Source organism: Carassius carassius, chromosome 2, assembly GCF_963082965.1.
Source record: "Carassius carassius chromosome 2, fCarCar2.1, whole genome shotgun sequence".
NCBI lineage: Eukaryota > Metazoa > Chordata > Actinopteri > Cypriniformes > Cyprinidae > Carassius > Carassius carassius.
The window spans coordinates 9,068,684-9,083,546 of record NC_081756.1 but is presented as its reverse complement, the minus strand read 5'-3'; positions in this window follow the sequence as shown (position 1 = coordinate 9,083,546).

The window sequence follows — 14,863 nt, the reverse complement described above, 5'->3', positions numbered from 1 at the left end:
GGATTTTGTTCGATTAGTCTGGTTTTGACATTCATGTGTCACTGGATGGAGTGGAAACATATAACAAAGGGCTTACTCAAACTAACACATTTATATATATACATATTCTGCGGCTGCTGTTTGTGTACAAGATAATAATTTGTTATAATGTGGCATTCTCTTGAAATGGATATTTTACTCAAATGCTATTTTGCCTTTACTTAAGTTTCCTTCGAGATCAAGGGTTAAACTGGCAGTAAATATTGCAGATGGATTTGGAAGCGTTCACGACCTAGACCCAAGTAACCCTGGGAACCATATAATAAGAGCTACTCAGGCATCCATTTGCACATATTAGTAGCATACACTTTCATACACTGCAGGGATATACGCCGCTGGATATCTGCATAGATTTGCAATCATAATGTGCATTCTCTATTTAATTGCAGACTTATTTAAAGTATGTAATCATATGGAAGCCACATACATATTGTATCTTGAACAATTTATCTGAAAATTTTAGCACTTACACGTTCTGTAACCCTGTTGTGAACACCGTCCCCTCATTTAACCGACTTCCCACAAGCTGTCAGGCTACTCAACAACTCCATGTGACAACCCACCCAACTAACCTTTCAGGTAGACCTCCTCCTATGCACCTGTACATTTCCCAAACCCCTAATTCTGTTCGGTAACTAGTGTAATTTTGCCGCACTATTTTAAAAGCACTATATACTTTTATACACAATAATGGACCTACAGCCTTTCAATTGACGTGCATTGTACATTTTTGTATGGCACTGTATGTATTATTCTTGCTTTTATTGTTTTGCCGTTTAGTCTAGGGTCAGCGGCCATTGTGGGTTATTTTTTCAATTTTGGCACCGTGATTCTATTGTACATGGGTTAATCTCACTAAAACCTTTGAGGAAAATATCTAGGGCATATTTTACCTCAAAATCAAAAGTATGAAGAAAATTTTTTTATTAAAGGATAGGCTTTTTTATGACAATAATTTAAAATGTCCCAAAATCATTAGCACTAGAAGCCCCTTCTTTTCTGTTCTGAATATCCCAAAATCATTTTAATGACCATAAACATTTCTACATTCTTTTCAATTAAGTTGATTCTCATGATCCAATTGCAAATAAAATTTTATGGTGAAAAAAAAACTGTATTATGCACTTGAAATTGTAAAGTATTTATTCTTTAATCTCTTATTTGTTGTATTGCCTATGCTGATTTAATTTTAAAACACAAGGTTTCAACCACATTGGTCATGAAATCAGAAATAATTGACCTCACCAGGGTTTTTTATTTATTTATTTTTTATTTATTTATTCTTTTCTGCTAAGCGGACTAATGCAGTAAGTTCCACCAAAAAAGATGAGAGAGTCCTATGACTCGAACTCTTGCTGATGAATACATAATTTCGACTAACATCTTTTTCTTTCTTCTGTTTTACTGTATTCATATTTTTTAAAGCCAAAAATTTAAGCAGGAAAGAGTAAGAGTATTAAAAGCAGAAAATACAGCTCCATGCATGACTTGAGTGCTTGATAATGGGCCTCTGTCCAATTATCCACTCTCAAGAATGTAGACATATAAGATGTAATTTTCTGTAATGGCAGGCTGTGGACCAGGGGGGTGAAAAAAGCAGAAAAGTGAAAAAAAAGAGATGTCGTCAGAAGAAGCGTGATATGTGCATCGCTGAATATTTTTCTGATTTTGTGGAATTTTTGGACCACAGGAGCTGGTCTTAATGCGCTGCCCTTTAGAAAATGTTGAAGTGTAATATGCCTGCTCCGGCTCTGCAGAAGCATCTTGAAGACGACGTCTTTCGTCTTTTGTTTTCATCCAAAAATTTCCTGTAATACCCCTCCCTCTCCTCGCTCAGGCTTTTAGCAGCTGCTGGCGATGGAACATTATCAAAATGGAATAGGAGGCAGAGAATGGAAGATTAGAATGCTCATTGGCTATTTAGTCAAGGAGCCTAGTGCCCACTTGAGCTCCATTTGGGTGCTCTTACCTGTCCTGCAGCACTGAATAGCACCTTTGTTCTAAAGCCGAAGAGCAGGGGAAGATTGGAGAGCCACTGCGGTTTACAGTAGTGAATGTATACAGCAGCACAAAGCAATATGAGACACAACAGCGCCTAAGATATTTTGTAGATATTATGAAGTGTATATAAAACCCTGAAACAAGTGCTAATTTTTGAAGCATTATATTAATGATTTTTTTTTAGCTACTGCCTTTAGCTCCCTCCCCTTTTTAAGTTGTACACAGAAAAATATATTTGGGTTAATGTGGATTCATGAATAAGTATTTTCAAAGGCGGATGAGTGTCTGTGCGTGTGATTTTCAGAGATATCCACAAGCAATTTCCTAATGGGTTCCAAATGTTTATTGAACTTTATTTTACAAGAATTCCAAATGTCCCAAAATCACTATCACTCTGTTAGAAATGTAAATGTATTCAGACTCTAACTGAATATGAGAAAATTATACATTTTGAATTATATTAAAAATAAATTAAATGTAAATACATTTTATTATATATTTTACATGAATTTCAAATGTCCCAAAATCATTATCACTATACTCCATTAGAAATATAAATGGATTCAGATTGGAGACCAGGGAGGCGACGACAGCACAGGAGACCATGGAGGAGTATATTGGAAGCTATTAGCAAAAGTGATACCAAAAGTGCCAGCAGAGAGATGGACATCTTCAATGCTGGTGGCACAGATGACCTCTGGTCGGCCGGCAGGTCTGATGACCTCTGGAGAACCAGGAGAATCGATGACTTTGGACGGTTAGGCTGTGAGATGGGGAAACAGAAAACACCCTCCATGGCCTTGATGAACGAGCAGGGAGCTGCTTCCGTGGCCGTGACAAAGGAGCTAGGGACACTGGTATTACGAGTGGCATTTGTGGCCGAGACAAGGGAACTAGGAACACTGGAGATCTGAACGGCCTCACGACCGAGACACTATGCTGAGCTCCAGGACTTGAGTGGACTCCCAGCTTGAACTCTCGGGCTGGAGCAGGTTCCGTTGGAGAATTATGGGCAGGAACAGGCTTGTGATTGAGCTCTGAGGTTGGGGCGGACTCTGGAGCGTATTTGGTTATTATGCACTCTGGAGTGGACTAGCTTGGGACTCGGGACTTGGGACTCTTGAGTTATGAGGACTGATGATGGGGCCTGATCTGGGAACTGTTCTAAGACAAGTTAAAGTATTGGTGATGTTGGCAACTGGCTTCTGGATGGCTGGAGTGGATTCAGGGCCTGCAGAGTGAAGCAGTGATTGAATGAGGCAGTCTGGCTGAGCAGGAGGGCAAAGAGTATATATTGCACCAAGGTGCAATTGTTGGTATCCCACGACATCTGGGAATATAATGGCTCATCCAGGTCCCCATGGAATCTAATCATTAGCAGCTCATTGTCAAGATAAACTGTAGAGGCCAGCCTAGATAATTCCTTAGCATATACCTAAATCCGTCAGTCATTTTGGCAGACGTGATGGAGTTGAATAAAATTTTCATGGTTGTTGCTTCAGTCAGGCTCTTGTCTTCTGTCAGAAGATCACGGACTCAGAGGAAACAGGTGAATATTCTCAATGAAACAGTCTATTGAAACGGATGCTGATGAGATAGATGCAACAACCAGTGAAGAGGTGAAGATGACAGTCCAGGTGAGTAGTACCATACACACCTTTGATGCAAAGGGAGAGATGACTATTATAGTCTTCTTGTCTTACAGGTATAGAGGAGTCGAAAAGGGATTAGAGCCAGGAGTCAGGGCACACAGGAGAAGGAGACAGGAGATTTACAGGGTGGTAGATATTCACTGACCTGTGAATATCTACCACCGCATAAGCACATTCGACGTTCAGGCAATCCTAGTCATACACCAGACCATGAAGGTCTGTGTGGTGTGGGCTTAAATGCTGGGAAATGTATAACAACCACAAAGAGATTCCTAATGGTATACAAATATTTTATTACAAGAATTTCAAATGTCCCAAAATCATTATAACTTTACTCTGTTAGAAAAGCAAATTAATTCAGAACCAAATTTCCCATAGTTTTCTTTATGATTCTCAATTTCAAGTACCTTCGGTCTTGTTAAAGAGTGCCAAGTTTCAAGTCCCTGTACCCATGCAAAAAACCTGAGTAAATGACTGTCAGAATCCTGCACACATCAGTTCAGTAAATTGGCAGCAAAACAAACTCTCCACATGCAGCATTTGGTTTGTCTAAAAGGTCCAACGAGGGATTGCTTGGATGATTAGCCATCAAAATGACAGGTCTCTGTTGCTTAGGAACATGACTAGACTGCATGAATTGTTGCATCTCTTGATCTACTTTAGGCAGACTCGCCGTGACAGCACTTGTAGTTCCCTCTTCAAATATGTGTTTACATACAATTGATGCACACAATCTTATGCAGACCCAATTTTTAATTCTTTATTATGCAGCACAGACCACTGAGGGCTCACCTTGTGCCGTATCACTTTGACAGCTGTCAATGTCATTTTTTAGTTTTGTTTCTTCCAATTTCAATGTGCTATGAGACAAATCTTTGGTTTTGTATGGTAGACTATCCTGACAGTCATTCGTAAACATTTCTTAATGTACTGGTTGCTTTATGATGCTGGTTGCTATGGTTACTTCTAGGAAGCAAACAAAAGGGGAAACAGGAAGGGGAAGGGAACCCCGATGCAAGCGGGTTACTGCCCTTGTGCTCTGTGCTAAATTTTGTTAACAGGACTGTTTGTATTTGGCCACGGGGTTGTGTGTTTATGTGGATATATGAGCATGTGAGCTTTTAAATAGGCCTGCTTATATTACTTTGTTTTTCCCTTATATTTCAAGCAAGTGTTTCAAAAGAAGATTTCTATTTTCTCTTTTTTTATGTTTACTGTGACCTGCATGTGGATTATTGGTAGATTAAAGCAGCCCTGCTTATTTCCAGAGCAAGAACAAACTTACAGAACACCTATTGAAATGCTTCACAGAATTAATGGCATTAAAATTACCAAGCAATAATAAAACCTTATCTCAGTTAGTACTCTGGGTACATTTTTTGTTAAGTGTTTTCTGCACACAGTTGAACTGTTAAATATTCACATTTTGTGGCACAGAAATAACACCATTTCTTTCTTCTTCTTCTTCATTTTAGATACAAATCCTTCATGGGAATCTAATAATGTGTTGTATATTGTAATCATTTTCAACTGTTATTTTTTATTATATATTATTATATTATAATAAGGAAATATTATAATTGTGTAATACTACATACTATTTTTCTGTAGCCTACATTAATGTGGTGCAAATAAAAATACTGGTATTTAAGTTAATAATGTTTGTTAATGTTTTTATGTTTTGAATGAATGTATATGTAATGAAAAAAATAATTTAAAAGAAAACTTGCCATTATTATTATAATTATTTATTAATTTATTATTATTATTAAACTTTATTTTCTCTAAAAGGCTAAACAAAACCCATTAAAAATGCAAAAAGAAAACATGTTATCAAAACAATTTAAGAAAACTAAAATAACTACCAAAAAATATATTTTATTATTTTATATATATATATATGTCATGGTTCATGAATGCACCGTTTCCTGCTCGTCTCATGTTACGTCATGTTGATTGTTTCATGTGCTACTATCGGGTGGGATCTCCGCCGAGAAGACCTCATCATCATCTACGCTCCTCCCAGTAAGACTAAGATGGTCAGCACGACTTCACAACTGTCAAGCACTTCTGGACTCCGGGGCTGAAGATAATTTCATGGACTATGCACTCGCACGCAGACTTCAAATTCCCCTCAGACCCCTCACTCACCAGATCACGGTTCACGCCCCCAATGGACAGAGACTGCCGGTCATCTCACACATCACTGAAAACATTACCCTCATCACATCAGTCAACCACTCAGAAATCATCTCATTCTACATCCTTGACACTCCCCTTGCACCCATAGTACTTGGTCATCCCTGGCTCCTCCGTCACAACCCCAAAATAGACTGGCAATTGCATTCCATCCTGGCCTGGAGTAACAAGTGTCATGAGTCTTGTCTAGTGTCTGCTTGTCCGTCTGTTTCTATGTCTGTGTTTCAGGAGAAAGCAGTGGATTTGTCTAACGTGCCCGCGGAGTACCTCCACCTGAAGGAAGTGTTCAGTAAGTCTCGTGCTGCTTCTCTCCCTCTGCATCGTCCCTATGACTGTGCCATAGATTTACTGTCAGGTAAGTCTCCGCCTAAAGGCAAATTATATTCACTTTCTGTCCCAGAAAGGGAGGCTATGGAGAAATATATTTCTGATTCTCTAGCTTCGAAGTTCATCCGCCCTTCCTCTTCTCCAGCGGGGGCGGGGTTCTTTTTTGTGGGGAAGAAAGACGGATCGCTGCGACCTTGTATTGATTACCGGGGACTGAACAACATCACGGTAAAGAATACTTACCCTTTGCCGTTGATGTCTTCAGCCTTCGAGAGGTTGCAGGGAGCGTCGATCTTCACGAAATTGGACTTACGTAATGCTTATCATTTGGTCCGTATCAGGGAGGGGGATGAATGGAAGACCCCTTTTAACACCCCCAGGGGGCACTTTGAATACTTGGTCATGCCCTTTGGGCTGTCCAACTCCCCAGCGGTCTTCCAGGCATTCGTCAACGACGTGCTGCGAGATATGATCGATCAATTCATATATGTCTACCTGGACGACATATTGATTTTTTCCTCTTCTCTCCAGGAACACGTGCAGCACGTTCGACGAGTGCTTCAGAGGTTGCTAGAGAATGGGCTTTTTGTCAAGGCGGAGAAATGCACTTTCATGCACAGTCTGCACAGTCTGTTCCGTTTCTTGGGTATATCGTGTCGACTGTGGGAATACGCATGGATCCCGAGAAGGTTAAGGCTGTGGTAGAGTGGCCAAGTCCAGATTCCCGTAAGGCCCTACAGAGGTTTCTGGGGTTCGCCAACTTCTACCGGCGTTTTATTCGCAACTTCAGTCAACTAGTCGCACCTCTGACTGCCTTGACCTCCCCCAAAACTACGTTCAGGTGCTCAGACACAGCCGAGGCTGTGTTTGCCAAACTGAAGAGCTGCCTCGTTTAAGCCCCTATCCTAATCACCCCTTATCCACCACGTCAGTTTGTGGTGGAGATCGACGCGTCGGAGGTGGGGGTAGGTGCGGTGTTATCCCAACGTTCTCCCTCAGACGACAAGATGCACCCGTGCGCGTTTTTTTCAAATCGATTATCCCCTGCCGAATGCAATTATGATATTGGTAACCGAGAATTGTTGGCAGTCAAGATGGCATTGGAGGAATGGCGCCACTGGTTAGAAGGCTCAGGGGTTCCTTTTATAGTATGGACCGACCACAAGAATTTAGAATACATTAGTACTGCCAAAAGGTTGAACTCCAGGCAGGCTCGGTGGGCACTTTTTTTCGGATGTTTTGATTTTATTCTCTCGTACTGCCCGGGTTCCAAGAACATCAAACCCGATTCTTTGTTGCGCATTTTTGACCGTTCTGAACGCCCGTCTACTCCCGAGTGTATTTTACCTGAGACATTAGAGGTCTCCACACTCACATGGGAGGTCGAATCAAAGGTCAAGGCGGCCTTAGAAGGGGTAACGCCTCCGCCCGGGTGCCCACCGAATCGATTATTTGTGCCGGAGGGATTACGGTCCAACGTCATTCAGTGGGGGCATTGCTCTAATGTGGCTTGTCATCCAGGAGTTAACCATTCTAAATTTTTGGTCAAGTAACGATTCTGGTGGCCACTTATGGCTCGCGACATTCACAGTTTTGTTTTGGCTTGCTCGGTTTGCGCCACTGGTAAGACTTCCAATCGACCCCCTGATGGGTTATTTCAACCGCTGCCGGTCCCTTCGAGACCCTGGTCCCATATCGCACTAGATTTTATTACCGCTCTCCCAGGGCAACACGGTAGTTTTGACCGTGGTGGACTGGTTTGTGTCAAAATTTTGGCATGAATTTTGTAGATTACTGGGAGCGACTGTAAGTCTGTCCTCTGGGTTTCATCCCCAGCCCCAGTTGCGATGTTTGGTCTCCAAGAATCCTTCCTCCTGGAGCCAACAACTGTCAATGGTGGAGTACGCCCACAATACATTACCAATATCAGCTACGGGCCTATCTCCGTTTGAGTGTAGTGTAGGATACCAGCCACCAATTTTTCCCAGTCTGGAATCTGAAGTCACGGTCCCCTCCGTTCACGCCTTTTTCCAGAGGTGCCACCGTACTTGGACTAGAGCCCGCGAGACTCTACTCCAAGTGGGGGCACGCACCAAGGCTAAAGCCGACCGCCACCGGTCTAGGCCTCCCGTATACGTTGTGGGTCAAAAAGTGTGGCTTTCTACCAAGAACATTCATCTCCGTTCCGTCTCTAATAAACTGGCTCCCAAATTTATTGGCCCGTTCACTGTCACCAAGATCATTAGTCCGGTGGCAGTCCGCCTTAAACTTCCTCCAGCGTACAGGAGAATTCATCCCGCCTTTCATGTATCTAAAATAAAGCCTGTATTCATTCTCCGATTAATCCGCCTGCCCCGGTACCCGCCCCCCCCACCCCCCCGCCGCGACTCGTAGATGGGGAACCTACTTATTCGGTCATCGTATTCTGGACTAAAGACAGAGGGGACGCGGATTTCAGTACTTGGTGGACTGGGAGGGTTACGGTCCGGAGGAGAGAAGTTGGGTGCCTGCTAGAGACATCCTGGATCACTCTCTTATCGATGATTACCATCGACAGGTAAGGGAGTCTGGGGACGCCAGGAGGCGTCTTTAGGAGGAGGGGTACTGTCACGGTTCATGAATGCACCGTTTCCTTCTCGTCTCATGTTACGTCATGTCGATTGTTTCATGTGGGTGTTACCTGATCAGTGGCAGCTGCAGCTCATTCCACCAGCCTACTTAATGCCCTGTCTGTTGTCTCTTGTTTGTCAGATCGTTGTTTGAGGTCCTCCGTGATTCTTGTCTGTGTTCCATCTGCTCAGCTACGTTTGTGCCTTGTTCCTGTTCGGTCGCTATTGGAATTACCAGTCATCATACGGATCCCTCACCAACACCCACCTGCGCACTCAATCACCTCCTCACCAGTCTGTGCTGCCATCGAGGTCCCTGCGTCACCCACCATCAACCCAGCCTGGCAATACTTCTCTAATAAACATCATTTACTTGCAACTGCTTCCTGTCCTTAATTCGAATGTGACAATATATATATAATGCAATGTCATATAATACAAATTTTTGTTGTTCCCTACACCTAATTTTTATATATACAAATATTTGTTGTTCCCTACACCTAATTTATATATATATATATATATATATATATATATATATATATATATATATATATATATATATATATATATAAATTAGTTGTAGGGAACAACAAATATTTGTATTATATGACATTGCATTATATATATATATATATATATATATATATATATATATATATATATATATATATAATGCAATGTCATATATATATATATATATATATATATATATATATATATATATATAATGCAATGTCATATAATACAAATATTTGTTGTTCCCTACACCTAATTTCGGTGACGTAATGGGCTCACGGTTTTCACCTCGTTCCGATCTCGGTGACGTCATCGACGCTGGTAAAATTGCCGGGCCACCTGTCGGTGGAATGGACCTCGCCTTTAAGAAGCTCCAGCAGTATGAAAACCGGAGCTGTTCACAACACATGGTGCTGAACGACGCCGAGACACGCTGAGACGCCGCAGCAGCACTGTTTATCCCGGAGAACATCCGAGTAGTTGACGAGCCACTGCTGGGAAGCGGAATCGATGGAGCAGGACATAGTTTTCACAGTGTGTAGCTTTCACATGCTCTCACTTTAATAACCATGTTGATCAAATGTAATTTGTGTGTGCTGGCGTGGGATTGAGTGTCATCGATAGCAACAGGTAGTTTCAATCGTTAATAACATTTAACATTTGTTTCAGGCTTGATTTGTTTTTTCTTTTTTTTTATGTTGTCAGGAGAAACGATGTGGAATATTTTACGGCATGAGCGGACTGAATCGAGAGCTATAGCTCAGTATTATTTCTTCCGCTTGTTCTTTATTTTCCTCTTTCATTTTAGGGAGTTTTCAGCATAACTATTTGAGACCTGTTGACTGCAAATAAGTGTTTAATATTTCAATGTTTATCATCCTGTTTGTCGCGACGCCTGTCACTCCCATTGCACAGATTGAGTGATAGGCTACTGTCAGTGTGTATTTAAATAGCGACTGCTTGTTGTTCCTCGTGGTTTGAATTTCGAAACACTTTATTATTATTATTATGCTTTGCTTGTGCTGTTGTTTTAGTTTGGTCATTTGTAATCATTTGCATAATATTCTTATTTTGTGTGTGTGTTTGCACAGTTTTTCCATTGTGTGAGGTACTTTTGGCAAGCAAATTTTGTGCATGAACACCATAAGTGTTAGCATACTTGTGCTTTATATAAGCTCTTTGTTAAAGTGCCAGTTTGGCTTGTGGAGGCCCACAGTGATTTCTAATTTCTAGGATATTTAAGCTCTGTTCAAGTGGGTGCTCCATAAGTGGCCTCGTGTTCGTAGTACAATATTAAATCAAACCAATACCAATGTATAAATACAATATTTTAATATGCAATATTTTCAGAATGATAAGATGTTCTGGTCCATTTAAATAACAAAAACTATGCTGTTAGCACAGCTTGTTATTTTGTCAAATATGCATGCTTGGCTACTTATGTTTTGTTAAATCTATCTTCTCTGCAAATCGATTCTCATGATCATCTGACATCATATGTGCATGTATACCCACCCTGTGCATCGTATATTTTGCATGCCATTCGGCTAGCGTGACTCCAGCTGGACAGATAAGTGATTAGAAAATAGCTGGGTTCACATATGGCATCGGCATGAATGTGCACACAACTTTGAAGGGGACCTGCTTTTGAAGAAGCAGGCCTTTTGAAGCCCCACATGGCTTTGAAAAAAAAGAAGAAGATCAAAACTTGATAGAATGTGCACAAACAGGGGCACATTTGATGTGTCATTACAATCAGGCCTGGAGGAGAACCCAAGCTTGCCCTATAGTCCCCACAGGCATCAGGGAGCAAGGACAGTATTTGATCCAGCGTTTCATGGACGCAGGTGCTGGTAGTAAAAAATAGCATACTTATAAGGGCATGTAATGAATGCTATACGTCCTTGGCGCTTTGCGCTACTGTTTTTTATTGGATTTCAAAAGCAACATTTTTTGCTTAAAGATACAGAAAATATTTTCTTTTTTTTAAAAAAAGGAGACAAAAGAGGATGTGAATCTTTATCTGTGACTGTAACCAGTCCAAATAAATCAGTATTATAGCCTATATTTTGGTGACGTTTATAATCTAATGACAAAGATGGGTCGGTCAATTTATGGCCATGTATGATTTGCACCTTCCTGGGTTTCATCTCGGTCTTAAAGGCCAATTAAAAACTATGCAATGGATAAATAGGGTTATAACACTGAATAAGGTTAACTCACAAAATTGTCATATAATGTGATCATACAGAGTTTATTTCAGGGTCAGATCTGGTGTGTTACACAGCAAGAGGCTTTAATGAGGAGACGTGTCATAGGAGAAACTGCTCCATTCGAGTCTCGTAGCACAGGTGACACCCAGATGAGGAGAACCGTTCTCGCCTCTCCTCATCAGATGAAGGTACACAATATGACTCATGCAACAGAGCTCGACTGAAAAAAAATTGAAATTATTAGATATAAAACTAAAACTTATATATTGCTGTTGTTGCGGTCACATAAAAAATTAGAAATTATTTTTTCAAACTTGTAAACAAAATATAAGTAATCAGAGCACATTTTACAAGAAAATATATTTCAGTCAGTCAAAATTTCATTTAATTCAATGTGTTACTTAGCATTTCTTATATTATTAGTGAAAATGTACTTGTAATTCCTGATATGGTGAAAATGGTTTCAAAGTACATCCTACAGCTTTTTATTTTCAGTTCATAAAACAGATGCTGTAGAAGAACAATATTTTCCCTTTAATAGACATATTTTTATGTAACACTTTACAATAAAGTCCTATTAGTTAATGCATTAACTAACATTAAAATATACATAACAGTATTTATTTTTGTTAATGTTATTTAATAAAAAAACACTTGTTCATTGTTAGTTCATGTTATCTTAGGTCCATTAAATAATAGTAACAGGTACAACATTTGATTTTAATAATGTTAGTAAATGTTTAAATTAACATTAGTTGATTAACAAATGCTATAAAAGAACTTGTTCTTGTTAACTGATGTAGTTAATGTTAACAAATGAAACCTTATTCTAAAGTGTTACCAATGTAGGATATATTTGCAATGATTGCATGCATTTCTGATTTTTTTAAGCAAAATCAAAGATGTAGTTTTAGTTATGAATACTGTAAGACTAAAGATTGTATGACAAATATTAATGTTAACATGTTAATATAAACTAATATTAGTTATTAACAATAACAATTAACAGGTTTTTTTTTTTACAGCTTTAACTTTTTAATGTTAGTTAATACGAATGGTCATGTTAGTTCAGAGTGCATTATCTAATGTTAAGAGATACAAATTTTTATTTGTATAATTTATTGGTAAATGCTAAACTTAACATTAACTAAGATTAATAAATGCTATATAAATATTGTTCATGTTAACAAATATTAACAAATAAAATGTTATTGTAAAGTATAGTTAATTAATCTGTCAGTCAGTACAGAATATTGCATGTTTGATCAGCACATTCAGTTTATTTACTGGCATTATGACATACAATATGTTTAGGAATAGGATCATGCTTTCCCTTTATTGATCAGGTCTGAGCTGTTTGCTTCCATAACAATCCAAACACAGAGGATCAGCATTTGAATAAGTCATTTTGTTTATGATGGGTAACATTATGCCAACAAGGGCATCTAGATGTTTGTTCTTATTATGCATCCACACTAATTGACTATATGAGGTTTTATTGCATGATCAACCTCTGATTAGTTTCCCTAAAGAGCTCTGACAGTCTCCTGTTAAAACAAACAACAAAACAAGACAGTCCAGCCATGTTATTGGTGTATATCTGAATGTGATTGTGTTTCTCTGTTAGTGAAGGAACAGACTGGGGTGGGGGGGGGGGTAGACTAAAAAATGTCAAATTCTTGCAAAGCATTTTAGTTCAGTGCTCACACTCAGTGAGGAGGAAATTAATCAAATTATTATGAATAATAAAAAAAAGAATATTAGACCTTCCTGTCGCACTCTGAGTAACAAGCTTGCTTGATGAGGCATCATAATAAAATTATGGCACAGAGAATTCTGCTTCAACTTACAGACATGATTTTTAAGTAAATGCAATTAGAATATATGCAACTTCGAATTAATGTTATTTTTAAGCATATTCCTTCTTTAAATTTTTTGTTAAATCAGAACAGATTACATTGTAAAAAAAAAAAAAAAAGTACATTTTTTGGTTACATTTGTTTTTCAGTGTGTGCAGTATTCAGTTCACAGCTAAGAAAAACAATAAACAATATAAACTAAATCAGACATGCATGTCCAATGATAAAAAAAATTATAAGCAAAAGTATATAACAAATATTTAATACACTGAAAAAATTACTTTGAAACAGTTTTGACTCAGAAATTTCTTGCAAATTTCTCAAACAATTGCAAAGAAACTCATTGAATTAAACATGACATTTAAAAGTACAATAACTGAAATAGTATTTTCTTGTACAACGTAATCCAGTAATATTTGTTTTATTTACAGCTTCGAAAAAATATTTTTACAGCATGTAATACATTTCCCCATATTCATTTAGCCAATTTTACATTACATGAATACAATAGAAAGCAAACGGCAACCATCAAAAAAGGAATTAACACTGTACAGTGTTGAGAATTCTCTGAAAAATATGATCTGTGAATTTCCTCTCTATTCTTACGTCTGTCACTCACCGAAACATAAGTGGTTCTAGAGAGCTGTATTCTCTCTACAAAACTGACTAATTAAGTTATACTTTTGGAAACATTGGTCCGGTTGTTTATTTCAACGATGGGCACAATTTCTCAGAACAATATTTCTGTTGTTCACATTGTTTGCCCCCTCATTTCAGAGTGTCTATGAAAATGGTTCATGAGTGGCAAGTCAAGCAAGTTGCACAAGTGATTATTATGACCATTTGTGTCCATTCAAACCGCACAAGGACACACTAACCACCACATCCACTTTTACCCACAATGCTTCAGTGGAAATTGTATAAAATGTAAGACCCTCTTTGCAACTAGAGGACATGATTTCTTAAGATTTTAATAATGCATTACTATTCAAACATTATATATCTGTCAAGAGGTTGATTGGATAGCCCACAGTAAAAGAGACCTTTTTCATGAGATGAGTCCTTTGATAAATGCCTGAATGCATGCGGATGTGCAGAATGGTTAGAAAGGACCTCTCTTTGGGTAGAATCTCGACTATTATGACAGTCTGTATCATCACAGTGAGATTTTGCAATGTGATGTACAGTATGCACAGATGGATGGAGTTCTGTCCAATAACCTATATTTTAAATCCCAAGAAAGTCAAATTTATGCAGCATTATTGTTCAGAGAGAGCCAGTAAACGTTTTATGAGGATGGCCCCTGTGCAAGCACATTTAAACTGAGAGCCAATGTTGAAATGTTATAAAGGATCAGTGTAAGAGGCTTGAGTAATGAGGAGTCAGTTGATAACCTGTGGATATAAAGACGGATATGGACAGCAGAGACTGCATCTGGAAAGGGC